Genomic DNA, 18,435 nt, shown 5'->3' with positions numbered 1-18,435 from the left:
TATAATAGAGAGAAGTCTGTAGGACTGTGTTATTATACTTCTGCGTTACTTGCGTCGATCATGGCGCTGCGTTTCAAAGAATTCCTTGAAATCAAACGATTTCCTCTCTCGTCCCTTATTCCCAGCTCGGTTCGATTCGCCAAACTTGCACACTTATAAATCCAAGTATTTTATAGCTGCGATTTTAAAGGATGAAACTCAATGACAGGGAACGGAAACGGTGTGCCCGAGTGACGCAAAGTTCAATTTGCACAGCGATAGATTCGACGACGTGAAATAAGTTTTAACTAACACGGTTGACACTTGTCTACACAGACAAGAAAGAGGAGAGAGAGAGAGAGAGAGAGAGAGAGAGACAGAGAGGATCGTGGCGGTAACAGGATTTTCGGATTAGGGTAACACGGTCCTGGTAATTGTTTCCTTGTCTTCGTTCAATAAAGGATCTCTTTACGTGGGAGCGAAGTTGAGCGGAGGGTTCGGTTGGTCATCTCGACGCTCATTTTGACCCGTGCATTCTTCATTGAATTGACTCGCTTAATTCCGTTCAACAGTAACGGAAAGTAGGATTCTTTAAATTATTGAAATAGGGATAGTGTTAAGGGAATATTTTCATCTTCATTTCTCATTGTCGTCTAGGTACTAGGCATTATGTATTATTACTCGATTAAGTAATAATTAATTAGACGAGAAATTAAAAATACTTGTTTAAACTAAATATAGATATCGATGAAACCGTTCATTCCGACATGTACATATTCTGAAAAGTCACCCAGCAACGAGGGCAAGTATTTTATATAGCAAACAGTAAAAAGAAATTTCACTCGCGGAATGTGAAAGATGTAGAAAACACGGTACGTCGAGATCTTAACTATTCCGATAAAATGACGATGTCTGGGCAATAATGCTCCTCTCGACGGAGCGATTTACCAGAGAGCAGAGATTCCACGAACGATTCGCGACCAACAAATTGTTTCCCGCACTCGACCATGCACAACCACCACCACCGACGCCACCCTCTTTCGTACCGTTACAACGTTTTCTACACGGTATATATCGGAAAGCTCTTTGCGGTTAGTTCGGTCGCGACATCACCCTTCTTCTCTCCGCGACTATTAACAGTTCTTTGCCTGACCCCTCTCCCCAACCATCCGCCTCGTCTGGTTTCTGAGAGTACCTGCTCGCTCCTGTGCTCATTAGCCGCGTTTTAAATCGACCGTAATCGATGCTCGATCGAACGCTTTCTTCGCGGCAGACATCTTCGTTTCGGGAAGCAACGAGTGGCGGAAAGAATGGAAAAAGAATACAGAGACGAGAGGACGTAAAAAAAGGGACAGGGTAGTAAACGATATTTCGGACAAAGAAAGTTGAAGGGTACTTGGGGAGTATCGGCTGGAAAAGTGGCTGTTTTACGAATACAACGAAATAACAGAAGTCGTCACGCGAGCGCAAGCTCGCTGAGATAGAAAACTCCGGAAGTATAATAGAGAGAAGTCTGTAGGACTGTGTTATTACTTCTGCGTTACTTGCGTCGATCATGGCGCTGCGTTTCAAAGAATTCCTTGAAATCAAACGATTTCCTCTCTCGTCCCTTATTCCCAGCTCGGTTCGATTCGCCAAACTTGCACACTTATAAATCCAAGTATTTTATAGCTGCGATTTTAAAGGATGAAACTCAATGACAGGGAACGGAAACGGTGTGCCCGAGTGACGCAAAGTTCAATTTGCACAGCGATAGATTCGACGACGTGAAATAAGTTTTAACTAACACGGTTGACACTTGTCTACACAGACAAGAAAGAGGAGAGAGAGAGAGAGAGAGAGAGAGAGAGAGAGAAATGATGGCTCAATAAGATATATGAAGACGCTTGAGGATAAATCATTCCATTTCCTGCCTCGGTAAATTGAACAGAGAACGTGCAGGATCCCGGTTGATGCTTTGTAGAACATGGTTAAAGACGCTCGAGAATCAAGCTCGGTTTTCCTCTTTATCCCTGAGGTTTGCCCGGACCGGCGAAACGAAACAAGGCTGCAATGCAATAAAGCGGCCGCAAGTAGCTGGTGTACTAGTGGAGTTGCTCTCGTCGTACAAATGTTCCGAGAGAGAGAAAGTAAAATGAATAGGAACTAGGATGCGTTCCTCGACGAACATCATGCTTTATCCCGCAATATCCGCGGCTGACCGGCTCATCGAGGCGACCTTAAAAAAGGCAACTCGCGATATTAAGCTTACATCGTATCGCGTCGACTCGATCGAATTCCGCGAAAAGGATAAGTATCCCCGGCCGCGAGAGTCGATGGCCGTGTATGCCGTCCACTTAACGCGGTCACGTAAGAAAGTATAAAAATGAGAGGATCAAAAGGAAACATGGAGAGGGACGAAGAGAGAGGAGGCGCGTGATGAGAAAAGGAGAGAGTAGTACTTCGAAATCGAACAATGAAAGCTCGAGAGTCCTTCGGGAGTAGCCTCGGGGAAAAGTGGCTGTTTTACGAACACAACAGAGTGCAAGACTCGTCTCACGTCGGGCACAATGTGACGACTTGAGAGGAACAAGTTGAAGAAGTGGAAGTACGTTCGGGCGGGCTTCCGCTGCTCGCCCTGGGGATCCCGGCGACGTGTTCCGAACACGTTCCGCGGATCAAGCACAATGCGCGATGCCAACCGCCCGTTATTTACAGTTATTATCGAGCATCACCTGCGTGCACGCTATTCTGCGGAGGAATTCTATTCGTATTCGACCTCTGCCCGTGCTTCTGGTTAAGGGAAATGGACGAGCTCGCGTAGTATCATCGCAGTTGTAGTGTCATTGTTTAGCATTTAGGCAAATTTGCCTGGACACGAATGTCAATTAGAATCACGTTAGCGTCCGCTTTCAGTACAAAGCAAACAATGAACAAACAAGGCTGCTGAGATTTTTGTATAGAAACTTAATTTCCGCGGGTTAAGCAGCATTCGTTTAGTTACCGTTCCTTCGATTCTTCACCGTAGTCCGGAGCACAACTTTCCGGCCAGGCTCCCGTCTGTTCGCTGCGCGAAACGGTTTAATAATTCATTCGTAGTTGGTCGCGTTCAATCATGAAGGGATCTCGGTGGAGCGACAAGTTGGAGAATAGTTAGTCGGGAACTCAATTCTTGGAGTTAGTCGGACGAATGGGTGGTAACGAGTTAACCGAGTCGGACGACTAGAGCTCGAACTTAGTCTCGCACCTGTGCCTACTTTATTCCAACACCGGCAAACGGCGCAGTGGTTCATCCATCATTTCGCGGGTCCGCGTTAGAAGGCGTACCGCGGAACGTAACGCGACACACGGTGTGTGTTCGAAAACCTGTGTTTCACGTCGGCCAGATACGTGGACGTTAATTGTAAAAATTTTCGAACGCGCGACCGCAGTATATATCATCGTTTGGACCGGACAACGGCGCTCGGGCATCCTCCGCCCCCGACTTGCTCGCCTCTGTCTCTCGGTTTTTTCATCCCGTGCACCAAACCCGCCACGATCGATCTTTGTCACCACCTGCGAGCAAACAGCCCCGTAACGCACGCACACGCGTGCGCGGGTCCCAATGTCCGAACAGGTTTCGCACTGTATGTGCCCATAGCAAACACGGATCCCAGACAATGCAGACTGGAAACGAAGGATTCATATTTCCCCGATGCAAGCCGGCCAGAACGCCAACGAACACAGGGAGCGGGTAGAGGGAAGAGGATGAGAGAGCGAGGAGCGACCAGAGAGCCGAGCCAAGCTCTCCTCGCTCATCGACGGAGATAAAGCGAAAAAAAGGGGTGAGGCGCGGCGCGAAAGTCGCTGCGGGCTGTGAAACTTCGGAATATGGAGACGGAATACCCGATATCGAAAGAGACTAGAGGCGGCTTTGCCAGTCGAGGAGAGGAGAGGAGAGAAGAGTTGGGGGGGAGAAAGATTCCGTGGGTGGAGAAGCGTGCAAATATTTTTCCAGTCCTAGGAAAATCGCGCTCTCTCTCTCTCTCTCTCTCTCTCCATACTTTCATTCTCCTGCTACCTTACAATCTCGATATCTCTATATTTGCTTCGCCTCCTCGTTTCGTTCCTTTTCACTTTGTTCTCGCTTCTCTTTCAATCTGTTCCTCTCGCCCCGTTACTTTCCTTCGCTACCGTCGCCACCGCCACCGTGAATTCTTTGAGCGAGCAACTTCCTCGGGTATCTCTTTAATTTTTCTCCCGCTCACCGCAAATCCACGAGTTCCCGGCGTCGTTTCTTTTTCATTTCACACACGACAGGATTGTCCCTTTCAGCGCGTCGTTTACAAACGACCGGTGAATATAAAAAAAGAGAACGATCGGAGAATGCTCCGCTCCGAGGAAATCTGTACCCCTCCGACAGATTTTCGCCGATCATTCCCGAATCAGAGATAAATTCCCATGATCCTGACTCGTGATTCTTCCACGGGATATTGCCCATTGTGCTTGCATCTGCCGCGGATACGTTCCAGACGCGTCGAAAAGAATCTTTGACGTGTGATAAGCAGCTTTCCCTCCTATAATAAATTTAAAAAGAGTCTCGGGGTATTTCTTACACAGAAAGGCAGGTTCGATTCGAACACAATTTGTCTGAACCGTATACTTAAAGCGTCAACAGGACGATGAGGGATAAGTCGGGGGCCACTTGTAATTTCTTCGGAATACTATGAGAAGTCTAATTTCCTGAAAAGCCGGCGAAATCGGTAGAAAAAGGAATTGGAAAACGAGAGCGCCGACGAGCCGTTTGAGTCGTCACTCACTCGGAAAGCTCATTTGAGTTTCGCGTGCATCCTCCGTGGGCATTTAAGGAGAAAAATGTTGGAATTTCTAACTGAATGAACTTCTCGAGTGGTTCTTGGTACGCGTACTCTTTGCTCATATCCCTGCCGCTGTGTAGAGGCTATCATCTCTCACCGGGTCTAGCTCGATATTATTGGAATTGTGAACAACCCTCTGCGAACGTTCTCTCGGTGTACCGAGCATAAGCCCTTAAGAAAGCCGGACCCTTTTCCATACATTACCGTGGAACGGCAGAGCACGTAAGACGATACGACACTGTCTGACGCTACGCACAGAGTCTCGTCGTTCATCATCATTCGCTTAACGCTTGGAATATTTCGACCACCACGACGAAACAATATCGCGAGCTGCGATTAATATCCAAGCGCTTCGAATCTCCCCGGAGACGACGAGCAGACCGCAACCGCGCTCGTTAATTAATATTGACTTATACATTTGGAGTTTATTTTAATACGTGCCGGAGTTCTCGCTAATGGAAGCGTCTCGTTAACATGCATTTCCAATTGCGCTGGCCTGGTTTCGCTTGATTAAGGACGATCTTAGCGAAGAGTGCCGAGGACGATCTTAATTTAATCGCGGTCGAAAGTGACAGCGTCCCGTATCCGTCACGGACCCGCCCGTCCGTACGTCACATTTTTCCAATGACTGCGCGAACTGCAAATCACGTCGTTGAAATTTCGCATACATACATATTTGCGTGCCGCTGGGTTTCGGGTTACTCGTTGGCAAACCTGGCAGCGACGTCTCGTCGAGAGAAGGTTTCCGTTTCCGCACCCGACTCTGACGATGCACGCGCGGTTAATTAAAGCCGTGTGCCCTGGAGTTAATTAGCGAGACGTCGATACCGCGTAATTAGCGATTATTACCGTCGAAATCTCGCGAAAGAGAATGTCTCTCGCGAGTGAGAAGACGGTGGCCCGATTTTCACACGTCGCGCCGCGCCGGAAAATTTTAATTAATTCGATTCGTCGCACGCGTGTGTATTTTCATGCAAGTCGTTAATCACGACCTGGGTTAACGCGCTTTCCCATACGACGCGCCACGGCCACGCGTGTTCCGACCCAGCGTGCGACGTTCTACAGAAAGGAAGAGGCCGCCGAGTGTAAAAGTGGGACAGAAGACGCAATGAACCGTAGCGTGATCGTCATCTTTGATGGAATTCGGTTGGATGTTAATGAGCGTAGCAACGTGAATCCGCGGAATATTCCAGGCTCGGTTACTCGTTCGACGAGCTACTAACGACCGGCGTTGCAGAATTAATAATTTGAATCGGATCACCGATGCTTTCCGCGCTGATCAAAAGCACTCCTCGATGGCGGCAGTGAAATCCTTGTCTCGTTCTGTTATCTTCACTCGATTGGTATTGATAATTGAAAAGGTACCTTTGAAGAAGTATCATGTTTATTGAATAACGGATAAAAGTGATGTTTTTAATTCCCGTCTACTACACCGTTCGCCCTCTCTCCCTCTCGGTTCTGAAGCAATAGGTGTAATTGGCTACGGGGAATTCGTTCGTTACCGGAAGATTAGACGAAGCGTCGCCCCGAATGAACGCGTCGAATCTATTCGATTGTCTTTCCATTTGAAGCGCAGTAACGAACGAAATAAAGGCTGCCATTCCTCGGCGTCGATCACTAGCTGGATCTTCGTTTCATCGTAATTTACGTTATACGCTGGATTATCATTAAGTCGAATATCTTGAAGTACGCAACATTTTCGCGTGGTGATCGAATCGAATCGGGATGCGACCGAGTATACGTATAGTACGTCGGAATGCGGGACACGCGAAAAACTGTGTAATTAATTTGAGGGGCGTCTGGGCAAACTCCAATCAAAGTGTGCAAATATTAGAAAGCATATCGCGGCATCCCGCCTGCGCCGCGTGACACGCTAGCGCCCAACCAATTACAACCCTCACCTGATACGACGATCCCACGCGGGGATAACAGAAATTCGAATCTGCTACTGTCCCGACGTGCCAGATTTTTTTCTGATCAAATGTAGGTTCTCGTCAGTAGACCTTGCAACGTTTTCAGATCAAATAACCCAAGTGGATAACACTATCGCGAATTTACTTCTACCTGTTGTATAAAGTCTGTCTGTATTTGCGCTGTAAAAAGTTTACGTGCTTTACTTGTAGAAAAATTTGTTTCATAATATTCCTTAATGAATGAAAAATGGGACTTGCTTGAATATTTGAATTAGGAAAGGTTGAGGTATTGAAGAAGTGAACGCGTTTGTAAATTGTAGAGATTTTGTTTTTATACTGTTAAAAGTCATAGTAGATAGCAGCTGTGAACGGCGTGATTCTCGGTAGTTGGAAATTTAATTTGTATTCGGAGGGACGGCACGTACGTATTCCGGTTAGCGTACGCGCTTGACCATTTTCTAAAGCGCTAAAGGAAATTGTTTTCCCGTCAACGGGGAAACACTGCTGGCCGCGTAATATTACGCGTGGTCACGCTCAGCATCCCAGGAGCGTGGACGACATATTTTATTACTTATTCAGCCGCGCTATGCATATACCAGCTGCGCAAGCATCCCCTGAGGCGTAGAGGCGGTGACTCGTCGGGTGGGCGAGCGAGTGCATATCGATGCCCGGGTAATTTATAAATCCCGTGTCACGTTAGAAATTAACAGCCAAAGTGTTGAACACTTTTTAATCCAATCAAGCGTCATGGAACTGGTGGTGCACGCTTTTTCGTCCATTAACTTCGCTGCCTCGTTTCTCTGAATTCTGTGTCTGCTACTTTCTGTTGTTCTCCATAGTTTTAACAAAATTCTAAATACAAAAGCATATTCGTATTTCATCTGCGTTATACGAAAACTTTTCACTCGCTTAAGGATGTATTGGCTATACAGTCAATCCCAAAAGCTTATGTTGGAAAAATCTCGGAAAAATTGAAAATTTTTTTTTTCTCAAAATATCGAAAAATATCGAAATATATTGTAAAAAGCGTCAGAAATTCCAGACTTTTTAGACTTTTATTTCCTCAAGTCAGTTGTTTCTTCCAATTTCGCGCATGCACACCAGATACCAGAAAGTTTTCTTTGGGTTACTGCTGATTACCATAAGAGTACATGCAAATATTTAGTCACTATAATTTTTCAAAAAACCGATGAACTGATTTAAAATTTTGCAGGTAGCTCTTTAGTAGTAATAGGAATCTATAATAACGAATTCAACATTGTTTAAGTATATAGCCTATACATCCGTAAGCAGCTAACAAAACGAGGCTAGATAAAATATTTTTTAATAGTCAAAGACGATTGTAGAATCACGTTCGGTTGCAGTTATACGAAAGGAAAAGATCGTTGATCCGTTATCTCGTGGTTGTCGTAAATTATCCTTTATTCCGCGTAGCCGAGGACGGTTTCGCAATTATATACTTCGGAGCTTATACCGGGCGACCTTTATCCGGGCATCAGTCGACGAATGTGCTCTCTTCCGTTTATACGGCAGCTAAAACCTCTCGTGTCGAGGCGCGGGCGAGAGCCTTCCTTCCAAGCTCGTATAACAGCGTCACCACCTCGAAGAGCCCACCCCCTCGAGTCAGCGGCGGCAATCGTGCTCCTGAAACGTCACGGAGCCGCTGGCACGATGAATGACACCGAGAAAGCCGAGAGGGATATACTCGGGGCCCTCCATTCTCCTGATGGAACGCCGGAACGGTGCGATACGCGCGGGGTAGGCAGAGGAAAAGAGCGGGCGCAGGAGGGAGGATCGTAACTTAAATCCAGAAGTGATCATTTTAATAGGGCCAAATTAATTTCTCGCGAGAATGCGGCTGCTGGTGCTGCTGCATCGAGAGCCCTGGCTGCCTCGCTCGAAAGAGAGAACTTGGACCAGCATGAGAGAGAGACGGAATAGAATGAGGGTGAGGGGGGCTACGGGGGTGGGCGAACTGGTGTGCAAAGGTGGAAGGGGCGAGTTCCAGAGGGGCCGCAGCAGCCTCGCTGCGCGAGGAGGAGGGCTAAACCGAGGGGCTCTGCCGGTGGAACCTCGAGGTTAGCGGTTGCAGAGAGGCCGGAGGCGAGGGTGGAGAGCGCGGGGCATAGATTATGAGATGGGTGACATTCTCTGACATTTTAGTAATGTCGCCACCACCTAACCCACCTACCCGGTGCTGGTATTTGGTACCCAAGGGGCATGCGGGCATAGTTCGCCCTGGCGCCCGCTACAATTCGCCCGGCAAGTTTCTCCGGCTAATTACCATATAGTGTCTTGTGGCTCGCAGTCAGGGGTTGCCTTTAATAGAGATTTCGGACAGTCCGAAACGCCGGAAACCGGTCACTCTTGAATTAAAGCGGACATTCTCTGTTATCTCTAATATTCACCCCCCGCGGTCGCGTCTTCTCGGCTATTTCGTTGGTTCAGTTCGATTATCTCGCCTTCCGGTCAATTGGCTTTGCCAACGAATCAAATGTTTGTTTTAAATATTCGCTCCCTCTCGAGTAATAGAAATCAACTTTTCTCATGGATAAATGGCTCCTGTGATGCATCATAGGTATAGGGAATATATAGGAAAATGTTTGAGTGCAATGCGGTAGGATACAATATTTAGAAAGGTTCCTCGATCAATCGTGGTGGTCGGTAGTGTAGATAGAGCTATTTCTGATGCTCTGGAACGCTTTACAATGATTATAGAGTCTTGTTAACGAAGAAGAGAGGCATAAATGCTTTCTCTCTTTTTACCAAAGAGAACTTGCGCGACAGTAAGGTGAAACGCCGGGATGTCGATAAATCCGACAGAATGTCGTTGAATTTAAACAGCATATCGAGTCGACTGGACGAGACGATGCAATAATATCAGTGAAAAGAGAGAAACAGTTTCTACGACTGGCACGAGCGCATATACTATACGCGCAGACTCCGCTTAGAACGGACGAACAATAACTCGACGCGGGTGACTCTTTTCATGCCGATCTCTCTTTTCTCGTTGTCCATTATCGTTGAGTCAATACGACACGTGAAAATTGTGCGACAAGACACACGTGAGAAATCACTCAAAAATACAGCGGCGGTTTGCGACATAGTAAAGAGAAAAACACGGTGAGGTACAGGAGAGGACGGGGAAAATGAAAAGAAAAGAGGGGCGCGAACACGCGGAGAGAAAAGACGATAGACAGAGAAAAGCAAAAGCTTTCCCGTCGAGCGAATATAAATGCATGGAAGTTGCGCCAGGCTGCACTTGCTGGAATACTATTAATTTCATATTCATTCCTTCTTTCCACGCTCCGCTTCCTCGGCTCGCGATCGCCGACTCGTTAACGTTTCCTCTCTCCCGGTGAAACACGGCGCGGCGCGTACGGCGTTACAGCGTTCGGTCTTTCGTCGAGGACGAAATCTCGGCCCCTGAAAATTTCAGGGCTCTTTCACGCCACCGCCCCATTACAATGCAACGTATGCAAATACATCCCTCGCTCGATCACAATGGAGGAGGAAAGGATCGAAAAATCATCCCGCCGAGAGTGTATTTGCGATCGCGCGGCGAGCCCGACGTCGCGGGGAAATCTCGATTCGTGGTTCACCGCGACCGTGAAATGCTAATCGAAGCAAATAATCACGCTCGCGCGCGCACCTTGTATTATCTCCGCAGTTTTTTCCTTCCTCTCTTAATAATCGATCCCGCATCCCAAAGGAGAACGAAACGGTCGCGCGCACTCAGACGCGTTTTAATATACCTGCCGAAGCTTAACACGCGCACTGAGGCGTCATCGTCGCCGTCTAAGGGCGTAGACTCGGTATTCCTTAGTCGTAAATCCGGAACCATTTGGCTCTCTTAGGCCGGTCGTAGTAATATATCTACGAACGACGAAACGGACGAGAAACGTGCGGAGGGCGAAAGAAGACGTAGAAAGAGGCCGAATCACCGAGGCACTCTGGCTTTTCGTAAGTAGTTTTATTAAGGGAGTTCCTTTCGGAAAACTGTACAGGACGGTTGAATATACATCGGGAGAGATATATGTGATATCGATTACCGTTTGGGGTTCCAATATTACGCTCGTACCCCTTCGCGCCCCTGCTCCAGACCATCTCATCTCTTCTTCTCTCTCTCTTTCTACGTACCACTACCGAAGCTTCTTTGCATCTCTCTCTCTCTCTCTCTCTCTCTCTCTCTCTCCCGCCCCTCCGTCTCTGCTTCTCTCTCGTGGGCACTGTCGCATATTTCTCTGTCTCCTGTATGCGTCCATGTGCTTCTCCCCTCGCATAGACACGCGGCACCCCCACATGAACGCACGCACACTCGCACGCACAGACGTGTACCTTGTACATAGGGAAATTGTATGTGCATAGGGAGCACGACGGTAGCCCCCTCCCCCCTCCCCTCCTCGCGAAATAACTTTGGAGTGCTGTATCTACATACAGTGGCGTATGCACGTGGCGGTGAAAGAGTTCGGGCTGTACGTTATACAACTTGACCCCTTAAATAACCGAAGAAAGCGAGCGCGAGGTGTCGCCGTTTGTACGACACGCGCAACGCTAAATTCAATATCGGCGGACACAAAATATTTGTCCTTTGTCTGGCGATCGAACGAATTCAATTGCCGGAGGTCAGTGACTTCGTTCACAGATACTCCTGTAGTCTTTAATAGCTACGAAATTTAGTATGAAAAGTCGGAGAATATACTAGCAGAGAACATAAGTGATTCGGCTAGATAAAAACCATCTCACAAGATTAGCTCTTTTTACTGATTCAAGCGTTCCGGCCGCATCCACTCGCCGCGAGAGTGCCGTGATAGGACACGGGAGGTGGAGCCATCCGCAGCTCTTAATTTTTCATAAGACACGCGAGAAGTTACCGGTCCGAATTTCAAAAGCCGATATAAAGCACTTTGCCGGCTATCGTACAGGCCGTAAAATAACTTTGGTGAATCGTGACTGTGTACACAAGGGCGTGTATGCTGCACGTGGCCTGGTCGTATAGGGGCGTCGATGTTCGCTTCCGACCCTTTAAATAACCAAAGAAGACACCGCCGGTGACGTTTCTAGCGCTCGCACCCGTCAATTCAAACAACAAACAATATTTGAAAAGAGGTAAAACGACGTCGATCGTTCCGCGAACACTTTTTAATGGGGGAAATTGAAAAATACAAAGTAATTAGATTATCATCGATATAAGCAAGCTTGAATATTCGCTGGAGTTTTAATAAGTGTGGCCTCGTTATTTCGTATAAACGTCTGACAGTCTCACCGGTGGTGCACGGATAGAGCGAGGTATGTATGTCAGGGAAAATCTTCTTCGTCCAAGAGTTCGAGCGAACGTTGGTAACCCTCGAAAAATAACTCCGGTAAATTATGTAGGTCTGGAGAAATGTTCCGAGAGCGGGATATATTTTTACCCTTTAAATAACTGAAGAAGGTAGACGCCGTTCTTTGCCATCAAATACTCTCTGCCGTCTCGTTGAATAATATACTTGCCGCTGCAAAAAAGGAAACCATTCCAAAACCGTAATCTCCTTCCACGATACACAATTAAATTCCCTTCGCCGGCAAATATATTTTTCACCGCCCGTTCCACACTCGTAGAACGGATCCCGAATAAGAAGGCGCTTAAGAATTTATGTATGAGTGGAGAACGCGCGCGCCGCGTTAACTCGTGTTTCCATTCTTTTCGAACGAGAATAATGTTAAAAGATCGTCTGTATTCCGTGCGATAACGCATGGTAAGAGGTTTTCGTGCATTGACGTATATACGTAGATACGCGTTCCACTGGAACGGATTTCGGATTTCTCAACGGCTCGCTAAGTCTAATTTCCAGTTCGAAAAAAAGTTCTCCACACGAAGGAGAGCACGAATTTCGAAAGAATAATTTCGAGCGGATCTTTTCAAAGAATCCAGAGGCTCTGTTCGCGGAGTTACATAGTAGGTACAACCGGGCATTCACTAGGAAGTAACCATTATTCTCAAACGAGATACACGTGCATCCCTGAAGTGGCTCGGTGGGAAAAGGAAAAAAATAAAAGAGAAGACGAGTAACGAAGCGTTTCGCGGAAGCCAACTGCTTTCAGAATCGATCCGTTCCATAGAGAAAAAGCTCGACCGTTTATCATGTGTGTGTGTGTGTGTGTGTGTGTGTGTGGATGTACGTAACTACGCCATTGTCTACGAAGCTACTTGTCGCTGGGTCGGAGTCGATAGACGTCTCAGATCTTCTCCATATCAATCCGTCGTGTCTGCGCGCCTGGCGCTTCCAGTTTTCCGTTAGAAACGGAGAACAGAAACTTGGAAGTCTGCTGGGTTCAGGCCTTTTTTACGACCACGGTTCTTGTAGCGCGGCCCGCGTTTAAAATCAATGTTCAATGCACATACGGCTTCCTTCGCTTTGTCCGGATAGCAGAGATGGATGTACTCTACGTATAGGAAGGGGATCCGAGAACCGCGCACACATCGACCTGCACATAGGGTTCTACTTGGGCGCGTGTGTCTATGTGTGTCAGGTTTGCCTGTAGGAGTTCTTTGAGGGATATTCGGACCAGAATATATATAGGGTGGCTCGCTGCCGCGCGACGTTGAGGGATTGAGGGTGGCTCTTTAAAGCGTAGGAACAGAAAACCAATTACAGATGTAGGCAGAACACGGATCTGCAATTGGACCTCTCGATTCATTTTTTCTGTTCATGCATAGGAATAGTCACGCGCCTTCTCGTGTATCGTCGTACAAATGTTGAACAACAGACTATTCTAATCTGTTTTGCCACTTTATCGCTGTTCTCGAAAATGGTGCGACTATCGTATCGTTATGTGTTAGCTCGAATGTCTCACGCCCACAATGATCGCAGCTCCACGGTTTCTACGGCTTCTTACCTACCGAAGGATTTCGCAGTATTGGTAATAACGCAGGAAAGTAATGACCGGTAATCTCGACGGGTACGTCTATAAATGTTCCCATCCAACGAGGGTGGGTTTCCAACCTTTTTGTACGATACGTCATTCGTTTTTCTGCGGAGACTCGGGTTCTGAGTTACAAAATAAAGTTAAAGGTGAAACATTCTTCGTCGTCCCTCGTTAACTTCGTGCCACGGTGTGCCTAAGTTAAGTTGGACGGCGTACGCGATAACGTGAAGTTTGACTATGCGGTTACAAATTCTACCCTAAAACTGTTGGCTCCGCTTTCAGACATAGTGCAACAGAATAAAGGCCAACTTCTGTGGCTTGACCTATCAACTTCCTCTAAGATTTCTCTCGCCAACATCGGAACATGTGCTACTTAATATGTTCTCCGGTCTTGAGTTTATCGTCTAAAATTAGGATTGAAATGCAACATAGAAATTTTTATACATTCTATAATTATATTCGTTCTAAATCAATTAATTAATTAATTTCTTTTGTCATGATTGAAGTAACCTTAGGTTTTTTTTAAAATTTCAGGAATTGTACTTGTTCTATCGATGACGGGAGGGTCAGCACAATTACGTTTCTGCCGGCTTCCTTATCTACCGGATATCGGCATCGCTTACACTTGAACGGCTTCGAAACTTCATCCAATGCTGCGAATTGCGTAAGTCTTATTTAGTTTCCTCGATTTCGCGGCTCAAAGACATTGCTGCCAGGTCGCAAACAAGTCTACTTGTATGCGGAAGCATTGTCATTGGCGAACGTCGTCTCTCGAGCTACATCACTTAATCATAGCTGTTTTTATATTTTTCCAACCCGTTCGTCACTTACCTACTCTTTCTACGAAACGAGTGGGGCTGACTCTAATCGTCCGTCCCGTCACTGCACGAAAATTTACTTCAACGAGCTCGCTAGATTTTTGTGCTTTTCGTTGGAGTTCGAACGGAAAACGGAAATTCGATCGGCCCGTTACTTGAATGTATTCAAACGATCTCAAGTATTTACGAGCTCTTCTCGTCGGCCACGGGGCATCGCGACGTCGCGTCGCGCCAATCTTATATACTATACCACCGTTTTACGCCTCCCCGGTGAATACGAAATTTATTAAATTTTTCCTCTCGCCGAATTCTTTCGCCAGATAGATTCACCGTAGTCGATCTAGGGATTAAAAAAGGGGTGGTGGTTGCGTAGCACGGCGTAAGGGAAACGATCGTGGAGCTTACGAGGTTACCAGGAAATTGATTCGACCGGGGATCGATTTTCGACTCGTGTTCCCTTATGAATCTTAAAGTTGCCTCCTGTTGACACCGTTGCGTCACGTCGATCCTCGTCTTTGGTCCCGACGTGCCTTGGACTAGTTGTTTATTCGCCAGACACGAATCGCGGTATCTATCGGTGCGGTAAAAATCGTATAAAACGTCGCAAAACAAGTATGCAGAATTACAATTGCCCGAGTAAATTATTTGAATATTGGTTAAAAGAAAATACTATTATTCAAACGTTTCTAAGCATATCGAGATTTATTATTATAATTTAGTTCGTACCGCAGAAAACGAAAAAATTATTTTTCTTCAACAATGTAAAAAAAATTTGTGCGTTACCTGGATTTTCGACTTCTTTTATCGCATGACTCTCGCGACGCGTCTCGCGTCGGCTGGAAATGCGACGAAAATCCTCTCATGAGGACTCGTTTCCGTGAAACTTTCCGATCGCCGTAGGCTCGAGGAGCACTCAACCGGTTCTTTCTGCCAGTGCACACACCTTTCTTCGTGCCCGTTGGTACGTATCCCATCCGGTGTACCGCTTCCGCCTTTTCGCCTCCTTGTACCGAGAGGTTCTTTTCCTCCTCCTCGGTTGCCGTTTAGCCTTTCAGAGAGGCCCGATTCTATCCTCCGGTGCGTTCTCTCGCAGCTCGCGACAGATTCCATCAACAGGGCGCGCGCGTTCAGCCCGCGGCATCGCCACGCCTCGCGTCGCGTCTTCTCTTTTCCAACGACGGAACAAGCTAAAGCGGTCAGACGAGCCTAGACTTCCGAGCTTAAAGGATGACAAAATGAGCTCCGAAGGGTGGTAAATGCAAAGGGGGCGAAAAACGTGCGGTACGAGCAAGTGACGCGTCTCGTTTCTCAGTTACAACGGGAAAATCGGATGAAAAGTGCGGGGAGGGATGGGAAACGCAGAGATCGAGATGTGAAATCGAAATAATTAAAAAGAACGGCGGGGCGCATCAACTGAAACGTCTCTTCCCACGTTCGTCGTTGCGCCGAGCTATTATCGTCCTTTTTATCATCGTCATTACGCGCGATGATTATTATTATCATCCAGCGTCTTTAGTTTCCTTTTAACACCCCTTACGCGACGGCGGCGTCGCATAAAAAGATCCTCGACCGCGTCCTCGTCTAAAAGAGTAGGACCGACGTAGAAGAATAGCGCGAACGGGGAGAAAGTGTACGTGAGGGGAGAAAAAAAAAAGGACCAGGAATGAGAAGAAAGTATTGTAGAGAGGATGAGGGTGAGCGGGGGGGGAGAGGTGGCGTGTGGAAATATTATCTGGTGGCGGCGTCCTTCGACCGCGTCTTTGTCGCATTGGAGAAGAAAACGCAAATTGGCGAACTTTGGCGAAACTCCTATACAATAGAGTGGCAGCCGTGGCAACAATGAGCCTTGTATCGGCCTTCTGGCTCTTCCATCGCCACCTTCCCTCCCTTCGTGCTCTCTGTGGATCGAGGAGCATGTCACTTTTGCCCTTTACTTTTGAAACGTGAAAAGGGACGAGGGAAAAAGTTGCATTCATCTTCGTTGTCGAGATGCCTTCGGGGGCTCGAGCCGGACTTTAGAGGCCGATGAGCATTGTGCCAAGCTAACGAGAAGAAACGTTTGCTCATTCTTTCCTCTCTGTTAAACGTAGGAAACGCGATTGAATATTATCGAACGATGAACCGTCTCCCGATTTCACATGCCGCCACTTCTCGAACCGTTTATCGCGCTCCGTTGCTCTTATAAAGAATTCAGGTCAAACCGCGAATTATTTGGCACCGGTTCTCCGGACGATTTCGAACATTTTTTACCCCGTTTTTTTTAATATAAAAATTGCGCTTCTCTCGGAAGCGAAAGTCAAACAGTCAGTCGGCGAGAGTTCGTTAATGGACGAAACACAGCGGGAAAGTTGACTGTTTGTTCGGGCCATTCCACCGGGGAAGAACGATTGAACGCGCAGCAACGATTGCGGTCTCTGTACGTGTGGAGGTTGACAAATAATTAAAACGGTCTATCGAAATTACTTAGCGCGGTCTGTTGTCGCAACGGAGACGGCTTTTCGAATAAATTGAACCAGGCCCACGGTTCGTTTGATTCGGGTCATCTGTCGTCGTCGTACTTTATCGAAACGTTCATCTCGCGTTACCGAGCGAAATCGGAGGGAAGAAATTTTCTTCGGCGAGGGAAAGAAAAAAGACTGAGGCGGATGCCTTCTAAGAGCATTACTTCGCATTTAACGATAATTGCTCATTCGGCGATAATTTGTTAGAAGATGAAAGAGTCGTGACTTCGCGCGTCGCGATGCGCAGCCTTCGCTCCACTGCGAATGCTCGGAATGCGACGCCTCGACGTAAGCGCTGACAATATTCAACGTAATCCAATTGAAATTAACTCTCGAGCGAAGGCTCTTTGTTTCCGTCTCTGCCTCTCCCGATCTCTGTTACTCTTCGCGCCTCCCTCCGAATAAAGTCTCATAACCTCTCCTAGCTGGAGGGACTGTGGAACCGGAAGTGACATGAAATATCGCCATGCGACGTAATCGAGCGCGCCGGAGTAACGGATCTCTTCGAGGTTTCTCTACTTGTTACCGTGACTCTCCCGGGGTTAATCATGCGACCGAATCGAGATAGTAATTCTATTCTGGGAAAGGACACTACTGGCCTCCTGGACTAGCTATTAATTCTCCCTTTCCACGATATTAATTATCCACCCTTAAACTTTCCATAGATATATTTCGGCATTCCATTTGTGGGAGCACAAATTGAGTTCCAATGCAGGGAATATTATTAAACTCCGTTTGCGGTTACGAAACCTTTATAATTATCATTCCTATTAATAATAAGCTTTATATAGTATATTTAAAGAAAACTTAGCATTATTATTTCATTTCTTATTCTGCGGGTTTCACGATACCCGAAATTTGCTAGAGTCCATGAGAATTAAAGTGGAAAGTTTCAATTTATGGTAGAGAATACCGACAAGCACTATCCGTTGGCGCAACAACCTGTTAATTTGCCACGGAATCACGGCCGAAATCGCGGTGATTCGGGGGATTATCAGGTAGGGAATTAGCGAATCGGAAATTCGGCGAAGCGATTCACGTGTCGACGACGACGTTGTCGTCGCGGTGCGATGCTACGGTGAACGTCGACGCGTGTCGCCCACGCCACGCGCAAGTGCCACGATAACAATCGTGCTCACGTAGCGCGCGCGCGTCGCGTGAACGAAGCATAAGGCGTGTAAACGCCGCCTTCCTCATTAGAATGCCAAACATTCAACCGCAAACCGACTTCCTAACCTTCCTAATTCGGCGCTTCCGCGTGTTCTCTTCCTACGCCCGGACGATTGATTCATTTCGTTGTTGTCTCGTGTTTTTGGTATACAGTATGCTTGCAACCTTCGAGAAGATTAGATACTCCAAGAAGTTTCAAACTATTTTCAACTGTCTGAGCTTGTTAACAGCGACTTACTTTCGCTAAGTACGCGAACACATAGTTAATTGAAATTGAACTTTTAGTATCGCTAGAGATAAAGTCGTTGTA

At 47.0% G+C, this 18,435-nt stretch overlaps 1 long non-coding RNA gene across 4 annotated transcripts in view; it reads left to right on the top strand.

The window, feature by feature from the left end:
- The window catches only part of LOC108632993 (uncharacterized), a 63,132-nt gene that overhangs the window by 7,737 nt on the left and 36,960 nt on the right, over window positions 1–18,435 (top strand). For all 4 annotated transcript variants that reach the window (XR_003388741.1, XR_003388742.1, XR_003388739.1 and 1 more), the window contains exon 2: window positions 14,171–14,300. This is a non-coding gene — a long non-coding RNA (uncharacterized LOC108632993). The remainder of the gene's footprint in view (window positions 1–14,170; window positions 14,301–18,435) is intronic.

Source organism: Ceratina calcarata, unplaced genomic scaffold (genome assembly GCF_001652005.2).
Source record: "Ceratina calcarata isolate Rehan_Ccalc_2016 unplaced genomic scaffold, ASM165200v1 scaffold180.2, whole genome shotgun sequence".
NCBI classification, from domain to species: Eukaryota; Metazoa; Arthropoda; class Insecta; order Hymenoptera; family Apidae; genus Ceratina; species Ceratina calcarata.
The sequence above is the reverse complement of the archived record's forward strand: the minus strand, read 5'-3'. Positions and strand labels throughout refer to the sequence as shown.